We start from the raw sequence: 27,181 nt of genomic DNA, 5'->3' as shown, positions 1-27,181 counted from the left end.
TACTGCTGCTGCTAAGTCACTTCAGTCGTGTTCAACTCTGTGTGACCCCATAGACGGCAGCCCACCAGGCTACCCCGTCCCTGGGATTCTCCAGGCAAGAACACTGGAGTGGGTTGCCATTTCGTTCTCCAAGTAATATACTAATGAAGGTGAAATTAAACTAAAATCTAAACATAGGGTAATGTCTGGATAACAAAGCAGCCAAGGAGCTAATGGGAGCCCACAATTTTCGCATCCCACTGACAGTTACATTAATCTGGGACTTATTCTTAATGGTGATACAGAATCTTCCCAAAGCACAACATCTGTTGTCTAAGCTTGCTGTTACTCCCACCCTAGGCCTAGAATTTCCTGTTCTCCAGCTCCTATTCATTCAGGCTGCCCTGACTTCCTTTCTTAAATCCTCAAAGACCTTCTAGCATGGAGTAGAAAGGGCATAAACTAAAGCATATGGTGCCTATATGCATGCTAAGTCACTGCCATCCTGTTTCTTTGCAACCCTATAGACTGTAGCCCACAAGTCTCCTCTATCCATGGGATTTCTCAGGCAAGCATACTGGAGTGGGTTGCCATTTCCTAACTCCAGGGGATCTTCCTGAAACATGGACTGAACCCACGTTTCTTGCGTCTCCTGCAGTGGCTGGCAGGTTCTTTACCACCAGTGCCACCTAGGAAACCCTAAAGCACACGGCAGTTTAGACGAATAGTGAGAAGCTGGTCTAAGCACGACCCTACTCATCTCCATGAAAATATCTTAGCCCTCTAAATTCCTCCTCCAAGCTTTCTATCACTACCCTCCCACCCCCACTTCCTAAGAGACTGTCAGGGGCTGAAGTAAGAATCCAAGTGCTAGTTCTGAGGTAGACGCAGAAGAAGACACTCAAGTGATTAAGCAAAAGTTGCTATACTATGAAATCAGCATACAAACTGCTCAAGCAGCTATGACTAGCAGGTTATCCTAATTCAATAAATCCTCTAGATTGTACAATAGTTAAACGATCATAACTTTGTTCCGACAGCCCCTGGGGATAAACCTTATGTTTCCTTTAACAGTATTTATTGTAAGTATGGGCAGGCCCAGGATGAAAATCTATAGACACAGGACTGTCCTCTGTACAATTTTGCTGAGAACTGAAAACTCTTTTGATTATCTGCATACCTAGCAGAGGAACAGACCAGAAGCAGGAAAAAAAGTAGATAATGCAAAAAGAGCTGTACCTGATTCTAAGCAGCATTATCTTGATGGACAGCTAATACGGGGAGCACAGGTAACCTACTTTCCATGTGATATTTTACTTATAGTCAAATAATAAGCTAGGTTTGTATTTCCAGGTAAAAGCAGCAGCAGCCTAAGTAGATCAACTGAATACCAGAAGGTAACTGAACTGAATAAGAATTTTTTAAGTAGTTATGTAATTCCCAAATTTTAAAACTTGACACACAGAGGTGTGTAGTGGAAATGAAATAGGTCTACTAATCACATCCCATGATAATAGGTGCTCAGGTTCTATTCTGCTACATTAGAATTTTTTTTTCTATGACATATGGTGTGAAGTAGGTGGATCAAATACAAACTCTAAGGAACAGTGTGAAAGTTCTTTAAAAAATAAAAACAGAGCTGCCATGTGACCCTTCAAGCCCACTCCTGGGCATATATCCAGAGAAAAACACGGCCCAAAAAGATGCATGCACCGCAATGCTCACTGCAGCACTGTTTACCATGTCCAAGACACGGAAACCCAAATGTCCACTGACAGAGGAATGGATAAAGAAGCTGGGGTGTGCCGCTGGCCTGTGCTCAGTCATGTCCAACGCTCTGTGACCCATGGACTGTAGCCCACCAGGCTCCTTTGTCCTTGGGGATTCTCCAGGCAAGAATACTGGACTGGGTTGTCATGCCCTCCTTCACGGGAAGATAAGGAGTATATACACACACACACACATATACACACGTGTGTATATACATCAGATCAGATCAGTCGCTCAGTCGTGTCTGACTCTCTGCGACCCCATGAATCGCAGCACGCCAGGCCTCCCTGTCCATCACCAACTCCCGGAGTTCACTCAGACTCACGTCCATCGAGTCATTGATGCCATCCAGCCATCTCATCCTCTGTCGTCCCCTTCTCCTCTTGCCCCCAATCCCTCCCAGCATCAGAGTCTTTTCCAGTGAGTCAATTCTTCGCATGAGGTGGCCAAAGTACTGGAGTTTCAGCTTTAGCATCATTCCTTCCAAAGAAATCCCAGGGCTGATCTCCTTCAGAATGGACTGGTTGGATCTCCTTGCAGTCCAAGGGACTCTCAAGAGTCTTCTCCAAACACCACAGTTCAAAAGCATCAATTCTTCGGTGCTCAGCCTTCTTCACAGTCCAACTCTCACCTCCATACATGACCACAGGAAAAACCATAGCCTTGACTAGACGGACCTTTGTTGGCAAAGTAATGTCTCTGCTTTTGAATATGCTATCTAGGTTGGTCATAACTTTCCTTCCAAGGAGTAAGCATCTTTTAATTTCATGACTGCAGTCACCATCTGTAGTGATTTTATAGCCCCCAAAAATAAAGTCTGACACTGTTTCCACTGTTTCCCCATCTATTTCCCATGAAGTGGTGGGACCGGATGCCATGATCTTCGTTTTCTGAATGTTGAGCTTTAAGCCAACTTTTTCACTCTCCACTTTCACTTTCATCAAGAGGCTTTTGAGTTCCTCTTCACTTTCTGCCATAAGGGTGGTGTCATCTGCATATCTGAGGTTATTGATATTTCTCCTGGCAATCTTGATTCCAGCTTGTGTTTCTTCCAGTCCAGCGTTTCTCATGATGTACTCTGCATAGAAGTTAAATAAGCAGGGTGACAATATACAGCCTTGACGTACTCCTTTTCCTATTTGGAAGCAGTCTGTTGTTCCACGTCCAGTTCTAACTGTTGCTTCCTGACCTGCATACAAATTTCTCAAGAGGCAGATCAGGTGGTCTGGTATTCCCATCTCTTGAAGAATTTTCCACAGTTTATTGTGATCCACACAGTCCAAGGCTTTGACATAGTCAATAAAGCAGAAATAGATGTTTTTCTGGAACTCTCTTGCTTTTTCCATGATCCAGCGGATGTTGGCAATTTGATCTCTGGTTCCTCTGCCTTTTCTAAAACCAGCTGGAACATTAGGAAGTTCACGGTTCACATATTGCTGAAGCCTGGCTTGGAGAATTTTGAGCATTACTTTACTAGCGTGTGAGATGAGTGCAAATGTGCGGTAGTTTGAGCATTCTTTGGCATTGCCTTTCTTTGGGATTGGAGTGAAAACTGACCTTTTCCAGTCCTGTGGCCACTGCTGAGTTTTCCAAATTTGCTGGCATATTGAGTGCAGCACTTTCACAGCATCATCTTTCAGGATTTGGAATAGCTCAACTGGAATTCCATCACCTCCACTAGCTTTGTTCGTAGTGATGCTTTCTAAGGCCCACTTGACTTCACATTCCAGGATGTCTGGCTCTAGGTCAGTGATCACACCATCGTGATTATCTGGGTCGTGAAGATCTTTTTTGTACAGTTCTTCTGTGTATTCTTGCCATCTCTTCTTAATATCTTCTGCTTCTGTTAGGTCCATACCATTTCTGTCCTTTATCGAGCTCATCTTTGCATGAAATGTTCCTTTGGTATCTCTGATTTTCTTGAAAAGATCCCTAGTCTTTCCCATTCTGTTGTTTTCCTCTCTTTCTTTGCACTGATTGCTGAAGAAGGCTTTCTTATCTTTTCTTGCTATTCTTTGGAACTCTGCATTCAGATGTTTATATCTTTCCTTTTCTCCTTTGCTTTTCGCTTCTCTTCTTTTCACAGCTATTTCTAAGGCCTCCCCAGACAGCCATTTTGCTTTTTTGCATTTCTTTTCTATGGGAATGGTCTTGATCCCTGTCTCCTGTACATTGATTTAGGTCATACCTGAATGGTCTAGTGGTTTTCCCTACTTTCTTCAATTTAAGTCTGAATTTGGCAATAAGGAGTTCATGGTCTGAGCCACAGTCAGCTCCTGGTCTTGTTTTTGCTGACTGTATAGAGCTTCTCCATCTTTGGCTGCAAAGAATATAATCAATCTGATTTCGGTGTTGACCATCTGGTGATGTCCTTGTATAGAGTCTTCTCTTGTGTTGTTGAAAGAGGGTGTTTGTTATGACCAGTGCATTTTCTTGGCAAAACTCTATTAGTCTTTGCCCTGCTTCATTCTGTATTCCAAGGCCAAATTTGCCTGTTACTCCAGGTGTTTCTTGACTTCCTACTTTTGCATTCCAGTCCCCTATAATGAAAAGGACATCTTTTTTGGGTGTTAGTTCTAAAAGGTCTTGTAGGTCTTCATAGAACTGTTCAACTTCAGCTTCTTCAGCATTACTGGTTGGGGCATAGACTTGGAGTACTGTGATATTGAATGGTTTGCCTTGGAAACGAACAGAAATCATTCTGTCGTTTTTGAGATTGCATCCAAGTACTGCATTTTGGACTCTTTTGTTGACCATGATGGCCACTCCATTTCTTCTGAGGGATTCCTGCCCACAGTAGTAGATATAATGGTCATCTGAGTTAAATTCACCCATTCCGGTCCATTTCGGTTCGCTGATTCCTAGAATGTCGACATTCACTCTTGCCATCTCTTGTTTGACCACTTCCAATTTGCCATGATACATGGACCTGACATTCCAGATTCCTATGCAATATTGCTCTTTACAGCATTGGACCTTGCTTCTATCACCAGTCACATCCACAGCTGGGTATTGTTTTTGCTTTGGCTCCATCCCTTCATTCTTTCTGGAGTTACTTCTCCACTGATCTCCAGTAGCATATTGGGCACCTACTGACCTGGGGAGTTTCTCTTTCAGTATCATATGATACATGTGTGTATATACATATATGTATATACACACACACATAATGAAATATTACTCAACCATTAAAAAGAATGAAATAAAGCCATTTGCTGTAACATGAACAGACCTGGAGTATCATACTGAGTGAAGTAAGTTAGAGAAGGAGAAATATCATATGACATGCCTTATATTTGGAATGTAAAAAGAAATGATACAAATGAACTTACTTACAAAACAGAAAGAGACTCACAGACTTTAAAAAGAAACTCATGGTTGCTGCGGGGTAAGGGATAGTGAAGGAATTTGGGAAGGTCATGTATACACTGCTATATTTAAGATGGATAACCAACGAAAACCTATTGTACAGCACATGGAACTCTGTTCAATGTTACGTGCCAGCCTGGATGGGCGGGGACTTTGGGGGAGAATGGATACATGCATATGTATGGCTAAGTCCCTTCACTGTTTACCTGAAACTATCTCAACATTGGTAACTGGCTGTACCCCAATACAAAATGTTTTTGGTGTTACAAAAAAATCAATAAAAATAAAACTGAGAAAAAAAGAACTCTAAGAAACCTTGAAAATGTTCTCAAAAAAATAAAAACGGTAAATATGTGAGGTGACAGAAGTATTCATTAACTTCAAGGGTGAAATCCTTTTGTAATACATAATGTATATCAAATCATCACGCTGTGCACTTTCAACGTTTTAGAACCTTGTCTATCAATTAGAACTCAACAAAGTCGGGGGGGAGGAACTCTTGAGATTTCTGTTGTGGTTATATTACGGTATTTATTATAATGGAATATGACTGAATAGTCATTGGAAGGATTGATGCTGAAGCTGAAACTCCAATACTTTGGCCACCTGATGCAAGAAACTGACTCATTGGAAGAGACCCTGATGCTGGGAAAGACTGAAGGTAGGAGGAGAAGGGGATGACAGAGGATGAGATGGTTGGATGGCATCACCGACTTGATGGATGTGAGTTTGAGCAAGCTCCAGGAGCTGGTGAAGGACAAGGAAGCCTGGGGTGCTGCAGTCCATGGGGTCGCAAAGAGTCGGACATGACTGAGCGACTGAACTGACTGAATTGATGACTGCTACCCCCGACTTTTAGGCATTGGTTAGTATACCTAGCCTTTTTCACTAAATTGCACGTTACCTGAAGGTCTAGCTTTCAGGTGGATCCAAAGCTCTCTAGTTAGGTAATGCTGTTAAGGTAAAGCACAGGACTAATTAAAGGCTATGAGTCCTTGGGTTTTGCTTTGTTCCACCCACGGCACAAACCATACCCAGACATCTAGCCAGTACCTAATGATAGTAGGCTGCTGCTCAGAAAGGATAACAACAAAGTATGGATGAACTCTGCAAACTCAACACAAACATAGGGGGAAAAATTAAAGCTTCTACTTTCTGGATGGGACAACAGAAGTGCTAATTCATGTGAAAAGGGCAGTACACACTTTTGACACGCCAGGGCATTACCACAGGTGCTTCATGGTTTGCTCAATTAATGCCCTGGAGACTAACGAAGGTTCATTAACTTTTACTATTGTTCTGTTAATGAAAAGCAGAAGAACAAAAGGGACATACTGGATATTACACTTTGGAGTAGTTTGTATGGCTGGCCACACAGCGTCCTACACACCTCTCCAGCACCACTCACCTAGAGAAGCTGCTATGGATGCCAGATACTGCTTTTTCTCCCTTCCCAAACAGATACAGCTTGGTCTAGAGCTGCACTGCCCCATAAGAAGGAGAATTATTCACTTCACACCCAACACCCCCATGGGGCTCAGCATCCTTATATCAGTAACAACAGGTAGTCAGGGATGAGAAATAGTTAGCCAAAACGTCTCAAAACCTTCTCAGACATACACTTTTCCTCTACTCTAGGTCTCAAGGTCTTTGGTTAGCCTACCATAAGGCTTGAGAAGTGTTAAAGTTAGGCCGAGGCTCAGCCACACATTCCTCCTGTTCTGGGCCATCATCTTCCATGCTGGAGAATCCCTTCTCATCTTGAAACTGAGGGCAAAGGAAAAGTCACTCCAACAGTGACAGGGGAAAATGAAGACTGGTTTACAGGACTTTAATAAATGCTGTCACATAGAAAGAGCTTGCATTGGATCCTTTCTCACTTCTGGGCTCAACCAGTCCACCACATGGCATAATTTTCATGCCAGAAAAAAACCTTCTCACTTGGCCAACTTGTAATGGTAAAGACAGAGCATGGATAACTCAAAATGATCAGATTATCTTTCAAGAGAGAAATTTATGGAAAAAGAAACTCTAATTAGTTTGTAATCTTTAAGGATACACCATGTGACAGTTGAAAAGGTTATGTAAAAGCTCGTAAGGAAAACTTTACTAAGATATGGATATTCAAAGTTTATTAGTTACCAAAATTCTCCTGTCACTATATTCTCTCCTGGGTGAACTGAAAGGAGAATGGCTTGGTCAGACCACTGTTCTGGAGAGAGAGGCCCTGAGACCAAAGGATAGAGCTTGCTGGGGAATTCACCTTTAGTGTCCAAAGGTCTCGTTCAAAGATCACTACTCACAGTTTCAAACGACTCTTCCATCAGTTCATTCATGTCCTTTTCTGCAAAAAAGCCAAAGAGTATGTTGCTGGCACACACTTATTTCATTTTGCAATAGTGGGAATTCCAGGAAAACAAAGAAAGTTATTTTTAGCAAGGCCTTTGACAAAATCCTCAAATGTATTAATATCCATCATTCATTCATTCATTGAAAAACATTTATTGAACAACAACAGTATGCTTTAATCCCTATTCTAGATGCTCAGATATATGACAGAAACTCTCGCGAATGAAGCTTAAATTCTAGTGGGAAAACAAACAAAAACATAAGCTAGGCATTTTTTTTTTAATTTATTATTTGTGGTCACCCTGGTCTTCGTTGCTGTGTGCAGACTTCCTCTAGCTGTGGAGAACAGAGGGTACTCTCCAGTTTGTGGGGGCCTGGGCTTCTCATTGCAGTGGCTTCCCCTGTTGCAGAGCACAGGCTTGAGGGAACCGGCTCAGCAGCTGTGGCACATGAGCTTGGTTGCCCCCATGCATGCGGAATCTTCCCGCACCAGGGATTGAACCCATGTCCCCGTATCGGTAAGTGGATTCTTGACCACTGGCCCACCAGGGAAGTCCTAGATGACTTTATGAGATAAATTCATAGTCTGCTGGCCTATCCTACTGAATGGAGTCAAGAGAGAAGTCTTCAGTAATGTGTCCAAGGACTCCATCTTTATCTTTGGACCAGCAATGCCATTAACAACTGAAAACACCTAGAAAACACACTTTTCAAATCTGTAAATGACACAAAGCTGGAAGGGATCACCAAACCAACCAATGACAGATTCGAAATTCTAAGTTTTCTCAAATTAACTGGATGAAATGGAATAGGGATAAACAAGTCATACATTTCGGATTTTCAAAAATCAGTTTCTTAAGTGCACAAAAAGGTAACATGGCTTAAAAACAATCTGAAAAAGGTCTCAATTGTTTTTGGTTGGCCTTCAGATCAATTCTAGAGGACTGTGATCATTTCTATAAAAGCCCTTCTTAAGAGGGCATTAAAAAGCTAATATCCAAACATTTATGAGGATGTGAATCAACTGGAACTCTAAAAAGAATATAAAAGACCTTTGGGAAAATGTCTGGCAATTTCTCAGAATATACAGCTACTATATGACCAACGATTCCTCCCCTGGAGAGCTGACCAAAGGAAATGAAATATTTGTTCACAAAACTAACAAGAGAACAAAAACACAATGGAATATTACTCAGCCATAAGAAGGAACACATTTGAGTCAGTTCTAATGAGGTGAATGAACCTAGAGCCTATTACACAGAGTGAAGTAAGTCAGAAAGAGAAAGATAAATATCATATACTAATGCATATATATGGAATCTAGAAAGATGGTACTGATGACATTATTTGCAGAGCAGCCATAGAGACACAGACATAGAGAACAGACTTATAGACATGAGGAGAGGGTGAGACGTATGGAGAGAGTAACATGGAAACTTACATTACCATATGTAAAATTGATAACGAAAGGGAATTTTCTGTAAGTCTCAGGGAACTCAAACAGGGGCTCTGCATCGACCTAAAGGGTCGGATGGGGAGGCAGATGGGAGGGAGGTTCAAGAGGGAGGGAACAAATATATACCTATGGCTGATTCATGTTGAGGTCAGACAGAAAACAACAAGGTTCTGTAAAGCAATTACCCTTCAATTAAAAAAAATTTTTTTTAATTTTAAAAATAACAAGAGAGTTCAGAGCTATCTTTATTCAAGACAGCCAGAAATTAGAAAGAATCAGGTGTCCATCAACAACTAGGGATTGATGAAAAATAAACAAATTGGTATATTTCTACACTGGAATCCAACTCAGCAATAAAAAGGAAGAAATTAAATAATACAAGCAATACACATGAATCTCAGAAACATGCTAAGTGAAAGAAGCCTTACACAACACAACACATAGTACATGATTCCATTTACATGAGGTTTTAAAACAGGCAAACACCTAATCTGTGATAGAAAAAAACAGAAGAGTGGTTGTACCTGGGAGATTGGTCAGGGGACTGATCTCGAGGGGCCAGTAGGTATTTTTGGGATGATAAATATCCATCTTGTTAGGGGTTTCACTCATCAAACCTCGCTGAATAGTACACTTAAGATTTCTATGCAATAATGTGTATGCTGCTGCTGCTGCTGCTGCTGCTAAGTCACTTCAGTCGTGTCCGACTCTGTGAGACCCCATAGATGGCAGCCCACCAGGCTCTGCCGTCCCTGGGATTCTCCAGGCAAGAACACTGGAGTGGGTTGCCATTTCCTTCTCCAGTGCATGAAAGTGAAAAGTGAAAGTGAAGTCGCTCAGTCGTGTCCAACTCTTCGCGACCCCATGGACTGCAGCCTACCGGGCTCCTCCGCCCATGGGATTTTCCAGGCAAGAGTACTGGAGTAGGGTGTCACTGCCTTCTCCGAATAATGTGTATAAACATACCTAAAAAGAAAAACTGTAAACAAATATTCAGTTCTAATTCATGATGCACGTGGGCTAAGTCGCTTCAGTCGTGTCTGATTCTTTGCGAACTGATGGATTGCGGCCCGCCAGGTTTCTCTTTCCATGGGATTCTCCAGGCAAGAATAATGGAATGGGTTGCCATTCCCTTCTCCAGGGGATCTTACCGACTGAAGGATTGAATCTGTGGTATCTTATGTCTCTTGCATGGGCAGGTGGGTTCTTTACCACAAGCACCACCTGGGAAGCTCCTAATTCATGATATGCATGATGAAATGTTTAGATATCTACAACTCACTATGAAATGCTTAAAAAAAAAGATTAGGAGATGGATAGAGAAATAAGTGAAGCGCTGCATAATTAATACATGAAAACTATAGAAAGTAGGTGGTGAGAATATGGGTGTCCACTGTACAATTCTTTCAACTTTTCCACATGTTTGAAAAGTTTCATAATAAAATGTAATAAGGGAGAAATTTTCTTAAAAACAAAGGCTAGAATCCAGAAGAAGGTTAACTTGGGGGTTGAAGTGTGGAAAGTCTGAAATGTAGGGAACTGAAGAAACTTGGTATGTTTAGCGTACTAAAGAAAAAAATGTAGGAAAAGAAACATACTATGCACATTTGGGGGTAAATTATATTCTTAGCAACAATGGACAAAAAGAGAAATATAAAAGATAGGTTCAGGTTCAATAAGGAAAACGTTAACTGAGGAGGTGTTTGAGAGTAGGACACGCTATCTGCAGAATCAGTGAACTCCCTGTCACCCCAGTTCCCCAAACAGATTGAAAGGCCACATCAAAGAGGCCATGAAAATGCTTACGTGGGAAGAAAACATATGTAACCACAGAAGGCTTTCCAAACTCTGTGATTGCATACTGTAGTAAAAAGTGATCTCTTGCAGTTCTTGAGTATTCTTCATCAAGTTTAGCACAATAGCACAGACCTTGAATAATAAGCATGGGACCCATACGAAGTGCCTCTAGTGATGCTGGAAGGGCTCCCAAGAAGCACCGTCATGACATTACAAGAGAACACTGAATTGCTTGATAGGTACCAGAGACTGCGGTCTGCAGCTGTGATTTCCTACCATTTGAAGATAAACAAAGCTAGTTTAAGGACCTTTGTAAGAAAGAAAAGGAAATTCATGAAGCCATAGGTGAAGCTCTGCAAGCAGGTGCAAAAACCTAGAGCTTTCTGCAAAATACTTTTTTATCTCATGTTGAGAATGCAACTTTTATGTGGGTGGAGGATTGCTATAAGAAAGACATACCTATCTGACACGATTTGAGAAACAGCAAAGTCATTATACAATTTAAAGCAAAAGGAAGGTGAAGGACATAAGGCTAGAGAATTTAATGCCAACAAAGGATAGTTTGATAATTTTAGAAAGAGGTTTGGCTTAAAAACTGTCAAGATAACAAGAGAAGCAGCCTCTGCTCATGCAGAGGCAGCAGGCAAGTTCCCAGATGGCATTAAGAAAATCATTGAGGAGAAGGAGTATCTGCCTAATTGGTTTTAATGCAGACAAAAATGCCCTAATCAGGAGGAGGGGGGAAAAAAGCCACAAAAGACATTAATTAGTAAGAAAGAGAAGCAAGCACCAGGATTTAAGGCAGGAAGGGAGAGACTAAGTCTACTGTTCTGTGAAAATGCAGTCAGGTTTATGACCAGGACTGCCCTTCTCTATTAAGCTGCTCACCCCAGAGCCTTGAAGGGAAAAGATAAAACAGGAGCTACCAGTCTTTGGATATTTAAAAAAAAAAAAAAAAAAGAAGGCCCTTTCTCTGGATTGGTTCCATCAGTGCTTTGTCCCTGAAGTCAGGAAATACCTTGTTTTTTAAGCTTCTTTTCATATCGGACAGTGCCCCTGGCAACCCAGAACCCCATGGATTCAACACTGAAGGCATCTAAGTGGTCTACTTGCCTCCAAAGCTGTCTCCAATTCAGCCTTTAGATCAGGGGTCATAAGGACCTTACACATGATATTCTCACCAGTATACAAGTGCCCCTATGGAGAGAACATCATGTAAGTCTGGAGGAAGGATTACGCTATTGAAGATGCCAACACCGTTAGGGAAAAAGCCAAGAAAGCCATCAAACCTGCAACAATAACTCGCCACTGGAGAAAACCGTGTTCAGAAGTCATGCATGAATTCACAGGATTTACGACAGAGCCAATCAAGGAAATCAGGAAAGAGATTGTGAATATGGCCCCAAAAGATGGGGGTGAAAAGATTCAAGTTTTGGATCTTAAAGAAATTCAAGAGCTAACAGACCCCACACCAGAGGAATTAACAGAAGATGACTTGATGGTGATGAGTGCTTCCAGACCAATGCCAATGAGCACCAATATAAGACAATCTGGCAGAAGAGTTCTGATTATTCAAGACTGCTTTTGATTTCTTTTACATGAAGCCTTCATGATATAGACTCTGAAACCAGAGCATATGGTGGGACAGGGATTGGTACCACACAGAAACATTTCAGAGAAATGAAAAGGCAAAAAAGTCAGACAAAAATTACAATGTATTTCCACAATGTCACACTCTCTGCTTCCTCATCCGCCTCAACCACCTCTTCTGTCTCACCACCCCTGCAACGGCAAGACCAACCCCTCTTCTTTCTCCTCTTCCTCCTCAGCTGACTCAATGTGAAGACAAGGATAAAGGCCTTTTTCATGATCCACTTCTACTTAATGAACAGTAAATAGTCACCATGCCAACAGTTAATAAACTTATCTGTTGTGTATATATGTGTCTTTATGTGAAAATCTAATAACTGTATGGCAAGAACTGTATGAGATGTTTCTGTGTCATCATCATTATCATTGCCTAACATCATGTGCAAGACTTATACTAAAATGAATAGCCTACCCTTACATAAAGTGATATTTAATATAAAATTAACAATGTGTTAGCTTTATTACTGACTTATAACTTTGCTTTCAAAGAGTTATATTACTCTACAGTATGCCTCTCTCTTGTAATCAGAGAAACCTTGTATCAGCCTCTCATATTTTAAAAAATGTAACAATGTTTACAATCCTGTACATGAATATTGACTAAATGTTACTTTTGTTCAGTCACTAAGTCATGTCTGACTCTTTGAAACCCAGGGACTGCAGCACACCAGGTCTCCCTGTCCTCTGCTATCTCCCAGAGTTTGCTAAAATTCATGTCCACTGAGTGGTGATGCTATCTACCCATGCCATCCTCTGCTGTCCCTTTCTTCTTGTGCCTTCAATTTTTCCAAGCATCAGGGTCTTTTCCAAAGAGCTGGCTCTTTGCATCAGGAGGCCAAAGTACTGAAGCTTCAGCTTCAGCAACAGACCTTCCAATGAATATTCAGGGTCGATTTCCTTTAAGATTGACTGGGTTGATCTCCTTGCCATCCAAGAGAATCTCAAGAGTCTTCTTTAGCACCACAGTTCGAAAGCATCAGTTCTTCAATGCCCACTCTTCTTTATGGTCCAACTCGCACAAACATACATGACCACTGAAAACACCATAGCTTTAACTATACAAACCTTTGTTGGCAAAGCAATGTCTCTGCTTTTTAATATGCTGTCCAGGTTTGTCACAGCTTTGCTTTCAAGGAGCAAGCATCTTTTAATTTCATAGCTGCAGTCACCATCCGCAGTGATTTTGGAGCCCAGGAAAATAAAATCTGTCACTGCTTCCACTTTTCCCCCTTCTGTTTGCCATGAAGTGATGAGACCTGATGCCATGATCTTAGTTTTTTTAAGGACTATAATATTGTATGCCATAAAATTTCTGTAACAATTCATTCATCTATAGGCCAAGGTACCATGAAGCAATCCTATCAATTACACTAGGCTACCATCAAGCCATCATAGCGTTGCTTCTTCATTATCAATGCATGAATCCTTATACCAGTAAATAAATATGAATTTCTTTATCACATCATCATTATTCATGTTCAGTTGACACGTATGCCTACACTGTTCTATATCATATAAGATAATGTTAATATAATGACAGATGATTTATCCTGTAAAGAGACAACATAAACTTACAGTATCAATAAATACAGTATTATAAATGTATTTTGTCTTCCTTATGATTTTAATAACATTTTCTCTTCTCTAGTTTACTTTATTGCAAGAATCCTCCAGCCTTTTCTTTCTTTACTTTTTGTTTGATTCTTGGTACTTTCCTTTCAATGCTTCCTTTAACCTTAACTGTCATAACATACCAAAATAAGTGGAAGACCTTCATAAAGAAAACGGCATGCTAATCTCAAAAATTACATGAAAGATGAACTAAAGCAACAGAACAAAACGTAAGTCCTAAAAGACTGTGCTCACATAATGCTCTTTGGACAAAGACCTGCATGGTTTAGGTACATAATGAACACTTTGGCATACTGACAAAGCTTTCTGCGTGACCTTGTCACCAGCCCACGTTTCACCCTCGCCACATGGTGGACGCTCTCCCAGGACAGGGGATATACATCAACAGTTCCTGAAACATGTTATCGATTATTGGCAAACCAGCAATGGAATAATTTTTTAAAACATGACTCAAGCCAAGTTATCTGTTTCCCATATCTCCAATCTCGCTCTCTTTACCCACCAAATCAATAAATTAAACTGGCATTAAATCAAAGTGATGTTTCTAGAATCCAAGTCAGTTCCTACTGATTTCCTGCTTAAAACTCATTGAGCTCTCCTTTTTGACAGATCAAAAATCAAATCTAAGATTCTCCAAGACCTGAACACTGCTTAACTTGTCTATCATCACTCACTCAGACAACTAAATCAAACTACTTACTATTTTCGAAACATATGTATTGTTGTTTCATAATTTCATGGTCTGCAGACATTCTTCTATTTGCAATATCCTTCTCTGGCCCCATTCACCAAAAATGTCTTATTGCTCCTTCTAAACTAAGATGAAACATCTCATTTTGTGAATCATTCCCTAAGCCATAGTATACATAGGACACTATATACCCTTTTCTAGGCCGCCAGGGTACCTTATACACAAGCTATTATTATAGCACTTAGCACTTTGTACTGTAGCTGTTCCTGTCTGTATCCCCCTAATAAGTTGACATCCTACAGGCAGAGGCCATGTCTTACTCATTTCAGTACAATTGCTGCCAAATACTGGACTCAATACGTGACTGTGGGATGTATAAATGAGTAACTGAAAGGATTCCTGAATATATATGTAAATTTAAAGAATTATAGAAATAAATGGTAGAAGAAACGTAAATGTCTTAATCTAAGTGGGCTACAAGCTTCACCCTCAAAAAGCTGCAAAGTAAACAAAAAGTAGCTGTGGAAAAGTCAAGAGCGTGACTCATAATAAACACAGACTCACTGGTGATTCTTACTGCCTGGTCAGTGCAGAAATCCTTTGCATCTGGTTCATCAAGTTCTTCCAGGAAATTACACTCTGGATGGTCATCATTTGCCTCCTCTAGGAAAAGAAAATGTTTCAGACACTTTTTCCCAACTGTGAACGCATACCTTTAAAGACTATTTAAGGTGTTCAGCACCGTAAGAATCTATTCCAATACAGCACACTTATTCTGAAGATTCTATTTTTTATTTATTTTTTGACCATGCTGCAAGGCTTGCAATATCTTAGTTCCCTGACCAGGAATTGAACCCAGGCCCACAGCAGGGAAAGCAAAGATTTCTAACCAGTGGAACGCCAGAGAACTCCCTACTCTGCAGTTTTTACACAACTTAGTCTTTCTTTTTTTCATTTCCCATAGCTGATTCATCTCACCTATTCTCCTTGCTCACCTAAGTTCCTTCCTTCCTTCAAACAAGTCCCTCCCAACATGAAGCCTACACAACCCATTGGACCAATCTCATCCATTGAGGGCAGAAGCCAAAAGGAAGAAGGAAAACAACACTAGACCCTGGGAAAAGGAGACCTCAAATACAGTAACTTACCAAAAAATGAAAAGACAGAGAAGTATTGTGCAAACGAAGGAACAAAGTAAAAACTCACAAGACCAAATAAATGAAGAGGAAATAGCCAAACTACCCAAAAAAAGAATTCAGAAAGATGATAGTAAAGATGATCCAAAACCTCGAAAACAGAATGGAAAAAATGACAGAATCAACACATTTAACAAGGACCTAGAAGAAATTAAAAATAAACAGGGACAGACAACACAATTACTGAAATTAAAAATACTGTAGAAAAAAATCAATACTCATATAATTAAGGTAGAAAACAGATAAGTGAGCTAGAAGATAGAATGGCGGAAATAACTGCTGAAAAGCAGAATAAAGGAAAAAGAATGAAAAAAATTGAGGATAGTCTCAGAGAGCTCTGGAACAACACTAAACACAACATTCGAATTATAGGGGTCTCAGAAGAAGAGGAGAAAAAGGGTCTGTGAAATTTTTTGAAGAGATTATAGTTGAAAACTTTCCTAACATGGGAAAAGAAATAATCAAGTCCAAGAAGCACAGAGAATCTAATTCACGATAAACCCAAGGAGAAATGCTCCAAGACACATATTAATCTGCTGCTGCTGCTAAGTCACTTTAGTCGTGTCCGACTCTGTGCGACCCCATAGATGGCAGCCCATCAGGCTCCCCCGTCCCTGGGATTCTCCAGGCAAGAACACTGGAGTGGGTTGCCATTTCCTTCTCCAATGCACCAAAGTGAAAAGTGAAAGGGAAGTCACTCAGTCGTGTCCAACTCTTAGCGACCCCATGGACTACGGCCTACCAGGCTCCTCCATCCATGGGATTTTCCAGGCAAGAGTACTGGAGTGGGGTGCCATTGCCTTCTCCAACATACTAATCAAACTAACAAAAAATAAAAACAAAGAAAAAATATTAAAAGCAGCAAGTGAAAAGCAATAAGTAAATTGGAGAAGGAGTTCATCAAGGCTGTATATTGTCACCCGGCTTATTTAACTTATAGGCAGAGTATACCATGCAAAACGCTTGGCTGGATAACTCACAAACTGAAATCAAGACTACCCCGAGAAAGATCAACAACCTCAGATATGCAGATAATGCCACTCTAATGGCAGAAAGCAGAGGAACTAAACAGCCTCTTGGTAAGGGTGAAAGAAAAGAGTGAAAAAGCCTGGCTTAAAACTCAACATTCAAAAAACAAAGATGGCATCGAGTCCCATCACTTCATGGCAAATAGATGGGGAAAATGTGGAAATAGTGACAGATTTTATTTTCATGGGCTCCAAAATCACTGCAGATGGTGACTGCAGCCATGAAATTAAAAGATGCTCCTTGGAAGAAAAGCGATGACAGACCTAGAAAGCATATTAAAAAATAGAGACATTACTTTGCCAACAAAGGTCTGTATAGTTAAAGCTACGGTTTTTCCAGTAGTCATGTATGGATGTGAAAGTTGGACCATGAAGAAAGCTGAGACCAAAGAATTGATGCTTTCGAATGGTGGTGCTAGAGAAGACTCGAGAGACCCTTGGACAGCAAGGAGATCAAACTAGTCAATCCTGAGGGAAATCAATCCTGAAAATTCACTGGAAGAACTGATGCTGAAGCTGAAGCTGCAATACTTCGACCACATTGGAAAAGACCCTGATGCTGGGAAAGATTGACGGCAGGAGGACAAGGGGGTGACTGAAGATGAAATGGTTGGATGGCATCACTGACTCACTGACATCACCAACTCATGTTTACTCAACATGAGTTTGAGTAAACTCCAGGAGATAGTGAAGGTCAGGGAAGCCTGACATGCTGCAGTCTGTGGGGTCACAAAGAGTGGGACACGACTTAGCCACTGAACAACAACAACACACAAGGGAAACCCCATACAACTAACAGCCGATTTTTCAGCAGAAACTCTGCAGCCAGAAGGGAACGGCAGGCTGTATCTGAAGTACTGAATGTGAAAAACCTACAATCAAGATTACCCTACCTGGCAAGGATCTCATTCAATATTGATGGAGAAATCAAAAACTTTACAGACAAGTAAAAGTTAAAAGAGAATTTAGCACCACCACACCAGCTTTACAACAAATGTCCCCTTTAGGGACTACTATGGACAGAAAACACAAGAGAAGGAAAAGACCTACAAAAACAAATCCAAAACAATTAAGAAAATGTCAATAGGAACATATATATCAATAATTACTTTAAATGTAAATGGATAAAACATTCCAACCAAAAGACACAGACTCCTGAATGGATACAGGAACAAGACCCATATACATGCTATCTACAAGAGACACTCTTCAGACCTAGAGACACATATAGACTGAGAGGATGGAAAAAGACATTCCATAGCGATTCTTATATAAGATAAACTAGACCTTAAAATAAAGAATATTACAAGAGATAAGGAAGGACACTACATAATGATCAAGAGATCAATCCAAGAAGTAATTCGCTTACTGCCAGGCCAACAGCTTCAAATTGGTAACATGAAAATAATTAGCTGAAAACTGTAAAAGCCAACTAATTGTAAGCTGAAATCTAAGTTAATCATTTTTAGAAGGCAAAGAAAAGAGAAAAAAATACTCAAGGAGAAATTAGGGTATGTAAATCAATTTTAAAAGAACAATTAAAATTCTGCAAGAATAAACACCAATCCAGAGAAAGGTTGAATCACTAACACCTGCAGCCTAGAAACATAATTTAACAGTGTGTATCGATTGTAACACAATGCTGATACTTCAAAATAACCTAATGTTATTCTGCTTTTTTCACCACATAATCATGATCAAAAAACCAAAATGTTACTTAAACAAAAGCAAAACAACAAAAAGAATAGGCACTAAATTATAACAGCAATTACTCTGGGGCTTCCTTGGTAGCTCAGCTGGTAAAGAATTCGCCTGCTAATGCAGGAGACACTGATTCGATTCCTGGATGGGGAAGATCCCCTGGAGAAGGGATAGGCTACCCACTCCAGTATTCTTGGGCTTCCCTGATGGCTCAGCTGGGAAAGAATCCACCTGCAATGCAGAAGACCTGGGTTTGATCCCAGGGTTGGGAAGATCCCCTGGAGAAGGGAACAGCTACCCACTCCAGTATTTCTAGCCTGGAGAATTCCATGGACTATCCAGGGGGTTGCAAAGAGTCAGACACGACTGAGCAACTTTCACTTTCACTCTGAGTAGTAAGATTATGAGTGATTTTTATTTTTTTCTTTCAATTTTTCAATATTTTCCAAAATGCACATATATGAATTTTCAATCTTTCTTCTTTCTTCCTTTCTGCTTTTTATGTGACATTTCTATTTGGTCAAAAAAAGTTACTTTTGGCGGGGGCAGGTGGTGATAAAAGGGAGTTAAAATGTACTTCTTTTACTGGTATTATTTGTTTAGTCACTAAGCTGTGTCCAACTCTTTTGCAACCCCATGGATTGTAGCCTACCAGGCTCCTCTGTCCATGGCATTTCCCAGGCAAAAATACTGGAGTGGGTTGCCATATCCTTCTCCGGGAGATCTTTCTGACCCAGGGTCCGAATCTGCATCTCCTGCACTGGCAGGCAGATTTCTTTTTACCACAGAGCCACTGAGATGGTGGTATTACTTGTACATACAGCCAACAGAAGTATTACAAGGTGGGAGAATCAACTTTCAATTATCCAGATTAATGAGGGGTAGTAGTATTACTGATAATATTAAAACAAAAATGTTTATCTACATTTGATATTTTTTATTTCTCTATTCTTGGATATTAACTGACAATTAAACCCCCTTGAGCCCCTACTTAATTTTACATTCCATCTCTAGCACTTTAATTCTGCATTTTCTTCCATTCCTTCTGGTCTTCATGTCACAAACACACCACAGCCCAGGAGAAAATTTAAGTCATGCGGTTGCAAGACTAGCTATTTCCCTTTCCACTCCACTGCACAAATTATCACTGGGACTTTCATCCTTCCCTCTTTAATTTCATCATTTGATTTCCTTTTCTCAAAATCCTCCTAAATCTACTCTCAAAGATCAACCTTTAAATGTAATATTTTTCTCAGGTTATCAATGTATCTCCTTTGTCACTAAGTTTTAAATAAAGTACCTGTACTTAAAACTCTCCTGCCTCCTTGACTTTCACTATTATTGATACTTATCAAGTTTTCCCTTCTCTATCATTTTCTACCATGTTCCTTTCCATGAGAAGAACCACAATCAAAACTTTTTTAGTTCTACCTCTTACCAAACTTCAATCTCAGTTTTCTCTTTTTCCTTGATGGCCCCAATGTCACCTCACACTCCCCATATCTAAAGCTGAACTCATTTTAACCCCTCAAATACCTCCCCACGAAGGAATGCTTCACCATCCCCCAACTCAGATAAATTAAATGTTATCAGTCTCTGAGTAATATTAATTCTTTCTTTCTAATGTCTCTAAGACATACCCTTTCTTCTCTATGCTTACCACCAACATCCTACATCAATACTTTACAAGGCATAACAGCATGACTCTGTATAGTAATCTGAATTTATCCTTTCTATTTGAAACCCTGTTATGCTCCCATACAAACATAGCACTTTTACATGTTTGTAGAAAATGCTATTCTATTTCCACTCCTTTACCCTAAACCATCAAATTCTATCAATCCACCAAGATCCAGTTTCAAAAATCCTAATTACTTGTACCTCACTTCCATTCAATCACATATTGTCCTAAACTGCACCAAATGAGTTAGGCGCTTGTGTCTTCTCTTCCCAACTAGATTACAAACGTTCTGAGGTCAGAAGTATGCCCTCTGCTCCTTTTATTTATTAGTGAGTGATAACCTTCAGGAAAAGTTCAAATATTCAAGCATAAAAAACAAAGCCCATCACAATCTAAACACAATCTAACACTCTGACGTCATCTTTCACTACCTCTCCTGCCTCTGCTCAGACTGTTCTTAAGCTAAGATACTCCATGCCACCATTCCATCAGATCACAATTCATCCTTCAGGTTCTAAGGCTCATGGCATCTCTGGAGAGCCTTACCAAATGACATAGGCAGTACTCTCTCCCTTATAGCTGCTGCCCCTCCTCAAGGCCCACTTCATAAACAGGCACCAAATATCAATAGGCCATACACAGTTCATCCCTACAGAAATGATGAAAAGATAAAAAGGAAGGAAAGAGGGCTTCCCTGGTGGTCCAGGGGTTAAGAATCCACTTTGCAATGCAAGGGACGCCGGTTCCTGATCCCTTCTCTAGAAAGATCCCTCAAGCCGCGTGGCAATTAAACCTGTGTGCTATAGCTACTGAGCCAGTACACCTAGAGCCCAGGCTCCACAGTAAGAGAAGCCACTGCAGTGAGAAGCCTGCACGTGACAACGAGAATAGGCCCCACTCTCTGCAACTAGAGAAAGCCCGTGTGCAGCAGCACAGACACACCACAACCAAACGAATAAATAAACCTTAAAAAAAAAAAAAAGAAAAGAATACAGAAGATAATCAAGGAAATGGGAGGGGAGAAGAAAGTTTCTACCCATTCATAATGTTCAGTGCTGACCCTTACAAAGACCAAGGCTCCAACTCCAAACCCAGCTAGCCTCCCCTTTCAGAAATGCTGTTTTGTAAAGGCACTGCAGAGAGTGCAATGACAAGTGCAAAGGCAATGGCAAGCTGGTACTAACAAGGTAAATGTAAGCCAAAGATCTTCCATGTCTTACCTCCTTCTGCCTTGACTTCCTCACTAGGCTCTTCTGAAAAAGGCTCCTTAGCGATAGGATGATCGCCTCTGTCTTCTTGAGTAACTGACCCAGGTCTGAGTGTAATTTTCTTCCCTCTCCTTGAGCTAGTGGCCTGGAGTTTTCCTTTACCAATGTGTGTATTTACAGGCTGGGAAGACTCCAAGGAAGCTAGGGTGATTTCCTGAGAGATGGCCACATCCACAGCTTCCAGAACTGCTACATTTGTGTCCTCAGTGAGCATCCTAGAGCTTAAAGATGGGTCCTCCATACCAAGCTGAATTCCTGCAGCCTGCACTTCAAGGTCAGCTGCTCTGCCATGACTTGGACTCCAGGACAGGGACACTGACCCCAGGTCTTTAACTGACCCCAGGTCAGATTCTGGTTTCCCAGCTGCCTGCAGGTCTAAGTCATCTTCCTCCTGGTTGCCCTGGTGCTGTGGGGACTCTGTCAATGTAGTTCTTCTCTTCTTGCAGGGCAACATTTTCCAAGTCCCACTTTTGTTCCATCCTGAAAGGATAAAGGCAAATTCTTATCACTTTCCTATTAATTAATGGTAATAAATATCCTCAGATATACTTTTCGGAGAAGGCAATGGCACCCCACTCCAGCACTCTTGCCTGGAAAATCCCATGGACGGAGGAGCCTGGTAGGCTGCAGTGCATGGGGTTGCGAAGAGTCAGACACGACTGAGCGACTTCACTTTCACTTTTCACTTTCCACTTTCATGCATTGGAGAAGGAAATGGCAACCCACTCCACTGTTCTTACCTAGAGAATCCCAGGGATGGTGGAGCCTGGTGGGCTGCCGTTTATGGGGGCACACAGAGTTGGACACAACTGAAGGGACTTAGCAGCAGCAGCAGATATACTTTTACTTATTCAAGTTCAAACATGAACACTGTACTTTATACCAAATGCAATCTCCCATCTAGAGCCAGACATCCTGGAATGTGAAGTCAAGTGGGCATTAGAGAGCATCACTACAAACAAAGGTAGTGGAGGTGATGGAATTCCAGCTGAGCTATTTCATATCCTGAAAGATGATGCTGTGAAAGTGCTGCACTCAATATGCCAGCAAATTTGGAAAACTCAGCAGTGGCCACAGGACTGGAAAAGGGCAGTTTTCATTCCAATCCCAAAGAAAGGCAATGCCAAAGAAGGCTCAAACTACCGCACAATTGCACTCATCTCACATGCTAGTCAAGTAACGCTCAAAATTCTCCAAGCCAGGCTTCAGCAATACGTGAACCGTAAACTTCCTGAGGTTCAAGCTGGTTTTACAAAAGGCAGAGGAACCAGAGATCAAATTGCCAACATCCGCTGGATCATGGAAAAAGCAAGAGAGTTCCAGAAAAACATCTATTTCTGGTTTATTGACTATGCTAAAGCCTTGGACTGTGTGGATCACAATAAACTGTGGAAAATTCTTCAAGAGATGGGAATACCAGACCACCTGATCTGCCTCTTGAGAAATCAGTATGCAGGTCAGGAAGCAACAGTTAGAACTGGACATGGAACAACAGACTGGTTCCAAATAGGAAAAGGAGTACGTCAAGGCTGTATATTGTCACCCTGTTTATTTAACTTCTATGCAGAGTACATCATGAGAAACGCTGGACTGGAAGAAGCACAAGCTGGAATCAAGACTGCCAGGAGAAATATCAATAACCTCACATATGCAGATGACACCACCCTTATGGCAGAAAGTGAAGAGGAACTCAAAAGCCTCTTGATGAAAGTGAAAGTGGAGAGTGAAAAAGTTGGCTTAAAGCTCAACATTCAGAAAACGAAGATCATGGCATTGGGTCCCATCACGTCATGGGAAATAGATGGGGAAACAGTGGAAACAGTGTCAGACTTTATTTTTCTGGGCTCCAAAATCACTGCAGATGGTGACTGCAGCCATGAAATTAAAAGAGGCTTACTCCTTGGAAGGAAAGTTATGACCAACCTAGATAGCATATTCAAAAGCAGAGACATTACTTTGCCAACAAAGGTCCGTCTAGTCAAGGCTATGGTTTTTCCAGTGGTCATGTATGGATGTGAGAGTTGGACTGTGAAGAAGGCTGAGCACCGAAGAATTGATGCTTTTGAACTGTGGTGTTGGAGAAGACTCTTGAGAGTCCCTTGGACTGCAAGGAGATCCAACCAGTCCATTCTGAAGGAGATCAGCCCTGGGATTTCTTTGGAAGGAATGATGCTAAAGCTGAAACTCCAGTACTTTGGCCACCTCATGCGAAGAGTTGACTCAGTGGAAAAGACTCTGATGCTGGGAGGGATTGGGGGCAGGAGGAGAAGGGGACGACAGAGGATGAGATGGCTGGATGGCACCACTGACATGATGGACGTGAGTCTGAGTGAATTCCGGGAGTTGGTGATGGACAGGGAGGCCTGGCGTGCTGCGATTCATGGGGTCGCAAAGAGTCGGACATGACTGAGCAACTGAACTGAACTGAACTGAAGAGACAGAATGCCTGAGTTCAAATTCTAACTCTATTACTGATTAGTGTGTTATCTTGCCTGAGTGAGTTCACCTAGCCAAATTTTGGTTTTCTCAACTATAAAAGATAATAATTTTTCTAACCTTATGGAGGTGTTATAAGAATTAAATAGTAAATGATTAGTAAGTGTTAATTATTACTGTTACCATCAGGGAGGTAGGATAGTGTGATATTGAGACCAAACTGTGGAGTCAAACCGTCTGGATTTGTTTCCCAAGTAAGCTTTGTGACCTTGCATAAGTTACTTTACCTGAATTTCATTTCTTCAGCTATAAAATGAAATAAAAATAGCACTTCCATCATTAAATAGTAATTTATTAGATCAATAAATGTTTGCCATTGTTGCTTTTATAAACAGGTATTTCCCTTAACAGAAAGAATCCAAAAGCAAAGTGTGGTTGTTTAAAAAGGTTAGACCATAATTAACAAAAATTTTGTATTGAAAACAAGAGAGTTTCCTCACTTTTGTGTATACTATATTTCTGAACAGTTGACTTCAATTCCAATTATCACACTTTAATGGCAACACTAACCTAAAGTGGTTACCTTCTCATATGTTCTCATAGATCTATTTGCAAACCTCTTTTTTTGTACATATCACTTTTATGATTGCTTCTTGGCTCTCTCCCACGAGCCCCCCACAAACTATGTGCTTTTTGAGGGAAAAGATTCTTTCGATGAGTACCCCTAGTATTCAGCAATATCTGCCCTACTGGAGACAATCAGTAACCGTTCCCTGAATGAATGAATGAGTGTGTGAACTTCTGTTTTGTGCATACTCTATGCAGGTTGGACCAAGAGCATTATATGAAAACTAACCGCATCTTTCTACCCCAAAAAACTTTATTCTCAATAAGACAGGCCCAAGAATAGAACATGCTGCCTTGTGTTGCAGTGAGTTCTTCATCACTAACCGTGTTCAAGTAAGGCCTGAATGCCCATCTAACCAAGGCACTAGATGAAAACCTGGATTAGAGGGCGGCAACATAAAAGTGCTTTCTAAGAGTTTGAACTATAAGGTTAGTTTTAAACTGCTTTAATTCCATTTCTTCAGGACACTGGGAGAGATTCCCCAGCCTAGACCAAATGAACTTTTGTCCCTATCTTGATCAGATCAGATCAGTTGCTCAGTCGTGTCCGACTCTTTGCAACCCCATGAATCGCAGCACGCCAGGCCTCCCTGTCCATCACCAACTCCCGGAATTCACTCAGACTCACGTCCATCATGTCAGTGGTGCCATCCAGCCATCTCATCCTCTGCCGTCCCCTTCTCCTCCTGCCCCCAATCCCTCCCAGCATCAGAGTCTTTTCCACTGAGTCAACTCTTCGCATGAGGTGGCCAAAGTACTGGAGTTTCGGCTTTAGCATCATTCCTTCCAAAGAAATCCCAGGGCTGATCTCCTTCAGAATGGACTGGTTGGATCTCCTTGCAGTCCAAGGGACTCTCAAGAGTCTTCTCCAACACCACAGTTCAAAAGCATCAATTCTTCGGTGCTCAGCCTTCTTCACAGTCCAACTCTCACATCCATACATGACCACTGGAAAAACCATAGCCTTGACTAGACGGACCTTTGTTGGCAAAGTAATGTCTCTGCTTTTGAATATGCTATCTAGGTTGATCATAACTTTCCTTCCAAGGAGTAAGCCTCTTTTAATTTCATGGCTGCAGTCACCATCTGCAGTGATTTTGGAGCCCAGAAAAATAAAGTCTGACACTGTTTCCACTGTTTCCCCATCTATTTCCCATGACGTGATGGGACCCAATGCCATGATCTTCGTTTTCTGAATGTTGAGCTTTAAGCCAACTTTTTCACTCTCCACTTTCACTTTCATCAAGAGGCTTTTGAGTTCCTCTTCACTTTCTGCCATAAGGGTGGTGTCATCTGCATATGTGAGGTTATTGATATTTCTCCTGGCAGTCTTGATTCCAGCTTGTGCTTCTTCCAGTCCAGCGTTTCTCATGATGTACTCTGCATAGAAGTTAAATAAACAGGGTGACAATATACAGCCTTGACGTACTCCTTTTCCTATTTGGAACCAGTCTGTTGTTCCATGTCCAGTTAGCAACAGTTAGCTGTTGCTTCCTGACCTGCATACAAATTTCTCAAGAGGCAGATCAGGTATTCCCATCTCTTGAAGAATTTTCCACAGTTTATTGCGATCCACACAGTCCAAGGCTTTGGCATAGTCAATAAACCAGAAATAGATGTTTTTCTGGAACTCTCTTGCTTTTTCCATGATCCAGCGGATGTTGGCAATTTGATCTCTGGTTCCTCTGCCTTTTGTAAAACCAGCTTGAACCTCAGGAAGTTTACGGTTCACATATTGCTGAAGCCTGGCTTGGAGAATTTTGAGCCTTACTTGACTAGGGCGTGAGATGAGTGCAATTGTGCGGTAGTTTGAGCCTTCTTTGGCATTGCCTTTCTTTGGGATTGGAATGAAAACGGACCTTTTCCAGTCCTGTGGCCACTGCTGAGTTTTCCAAATTTGCTGGCATATTGAGTGCAGCACTTTCACAGCATCATCTTTCAGGATTTGGAATAGCTCAACTGGAATTCTATCAGATAATCACAGTTAAATTAGCAAGATTCCTCTGATAAGGGAATGGTAAGGGAGAATTAAGGATTGTGGAATTAGGCAAGTCATAGTTCAGATAAATCACTGAGGTCCAAAAAGGCAGGAGTTGGGGGCGGGGGGCGGGGGATGAAAAGAAGGCAGCTACTTTTCAGTCACTAGCCTGCAGGGATCAGCTCAGGCACTTCAAACACAAAAGAGGTTGTAAAGAGGCCCCCTCTTTGGGAACTTCAGTCAAACCAACAGTGTGAATGAATGCAAATAAGGAGAAGGCCCTAGTGCAAACCCCTCCTGGGCAAACATTTCCAAAGGGGTACAAACTGCGCTTTTCACCTCAGCGCCTAGCGCTGACTCAGTTCCCACTCCCAGCTAGACGTCTTCACTCCCCTACCTCTGTCACGCACCCCGCACCAGCCCTCGGACCCGGCCGCCTCAGCCTGAACATCCTTCGCCCGGACGTCCGCTCCGAACTGCGTCTTCCCGCCCTACAGGACACAACCCGTACCCTGACCAGCCGGCCCGCTCCCGCGGAAACTCAGCTTCCTTATCACCGGAAGTCAGACAACG

General features: G+C 41.4%; 1 pseudogene; it reads right to left on the bottom strand.

The window, feature by feature from the left end:
• LOC133245113 (GON-4-like protein) overlaps positions 1 to 27,181 on the bottom strand; it is a 47,060-nt pseudogene extending 19,879 nt beyond the window's left edge.

The sequence above is a fragment of the Bos javanicus genome, chromosome 3 (assembly GCF_032452875.1).
Source record: "Bos javanicus breed banteng chromosome 3, ARS-OSU_banteng_1.0, whole genome shotgun sequence".
In the NCBI taxonomy this organism is placed as follows: Eukaryota; Metazoa; Chordata; class Mammalia; order Artiodactyla; family Bovidae; genus Bos; species Bos javanicus.
The sequence above is the reverse complement of the archived record's forward strand: the minus strand, read 5'-3'. Positions and strand labels throughout refer to the sequence as shown.